General features: G+C 41.2%; 1 pseudogene; it reads left to right on the plus strand.

Annotated features, from left to right (window-relative positions):
• Positions 1-1,228: 1,228 nt before the first annotated feature.
• LOC102851760 lies at positions 1,229-1,980 on the plus strand (annotated as a pseudogene).
• The last annotated feature ends 8 nt before the right edge of the window (positions 1,981-1,988 follow it).

A 1,988-nucleotide genomic window follows, 5' to 3' on the forward strand; every position in this document is an offset into this window, starting at 1 on the left:
GTGTGTTCTGTTGTGCATAGGGTTTTCAGAGGCCTGCTATTTCAGAAGTGGGTGGCCAATCCTTCTTCCTAGTCTGTCTTAATCTGAATGTTCCTCTAAATCTGAACATTCCCTGGAGAATAGTATTGAATATATCATGGACTTCTAGGAGAACAAACAAGTTCATCTTGGAAAGGGTGAAGCCAGGCTGCTCCTTGGAGAAAAGAATTCTGAAGCTTCATCTGACATACTTTGAACATGTTGCAAAGCAGGATCAATTCCTGGAAAAGGAAGTCATACTTGGGAGAGTGGAGGTACAGCACAGGAGAGGAAGAACCTTGATGAGATGGATTGATTCAGTGACTGGGGTAATGGGGATGGGTGTGTCAGAGACAATGAAATTGACAAGGGATAGAGCAGGGTTTTGAGCTGTTGTACATAGTGTTGCTATGAGTTGCAAGCTACTCGACAGCACATAACAGCCACAACAACTGCTCTAGCTACTGAAAAATCTCCTGAATATCTCTATTATGGGGTCTAATAAATAGTGTTAGGTTTTTCTTCTTGTTATCCTCTTCAAATTTTTATATGCATCGAAAGTATATGAATATACTGTGGATTGGATCTTGAACCCCTTAGTCTTTAAACTGACACCCTCGCTCTTCAGCATTTGGAGAGTTCCCAGACAGCAGACTTTCCCAAAACAACACATCTTTTGCTTTCTTAACTCCTGATACCATGGGTATTGCTTATGGATCCAATTAAATGAAATCCTTGACAATGTCAATCTTTTCTGCATCTATCATGATATTGCTTATTGTCTAGTGGTGAAGATTTTATTTTTTCTTTTTGTTTAGATATAATCCATATCGAAGTTATAACCTATGCTGAAGGCTATAATAAATACTGTAGTCGTTGATATTCTGATTCAAAAGTTATTATATAACACAGATAATAAAAATATCTTTCGAATGGGGCTGCGGTCCCCTCCGGGCCGGGGGTCTGAGTGACGGCAGGTGCCTGCCCTGCAGACTGTCCAGTACCGCCTCTGGGCGAAACCAGACCTGTTGGATAGCAGGTTGACTCAGCTTTTCCTCTTGGGCTGATCAAGTTCGGACGCGTTCCGAGTCTGCAGTCAGCGGAGCTAAGCCCGGACTTGTCTCCAGCTGCGGCTATTTAAAAGTCATGCCCTTTCCCAGTTCTAGTTATTTCATGACCACAGTCCCGTTTGCGCTTGCACTGATCCAGGCAAATGTGCAATACCGGAATGTCTGTGCCCGCTGCCGATGATGCTGTTCCAAGTACCTCCCAGATTCCTGCTTCAGAACAACAGACCGTGGTTAGACCAAAATCATTGCTTTTGAAGTTGTTAAGATCTGTTGGTGCACAAAAGGACACCTATACTATGAAAGAGGTTTTATTTTATCTAGGCCAATATATTATGTCTAAGCGATTATATGATGAAAAACAACAACATATGGTATATTTTTCAAATGATCTTCTAGGGGATCTGTTTGGTGAGCCAAGCTTCTCTGTAAAAGACCACAGGAAAATCTATATAATGATCTACAGAAATTTGATAGTAGTCAATCAGCAGGAACCATTGGATTCTGGCACATTCGTGAGTGAAAATAGGTGTCATCTTGAAGAAAGGACTCTGTGCAAGAGTTACAGGAAGAGAAACCATCATCTTCCAATTTGATTTCTAGACCAATTACCTCATCTAGGAGGTGAGCAAGCAGTGAGACAGAACTAAATTCAAATGAACTGTCCAGTGAAGTACAAAGAAAACGGCAGAGATCTGACAATGTTTTCCTTTCCTTCAATGAAAGTGTCACACTGTGTGTCATAAGGGAGATATGTTGTGAAAGAAGCAGCAGCAGTGAGTCAACAGAAACACCGTCAAATCCGGATCTTGATGCTGGTGAAGGTGAACATTCTACTAATTGGTTAGAGCAGGAATCAGTTTCAGATCAATTCAGTGTAGAATTTGAAGTTGAATCTATTGA

Source organism: Elephantulus edwardii, unplaced genomic scaffold (assembly GCF_000299155.1).
Source record: "Elephantulus edwardii isolate Elephantulus edwardi_28Jun2011 unplaced genomic scaffold, EleEdw1.0 scaffold00197, whole genome shotgun sequence".
NCBI lineage: Eukaryota > Metazoa > Chordata > Mammalia > Macroscelidea > Macroscelididae > Elephantulus > Elephantulus edwardii.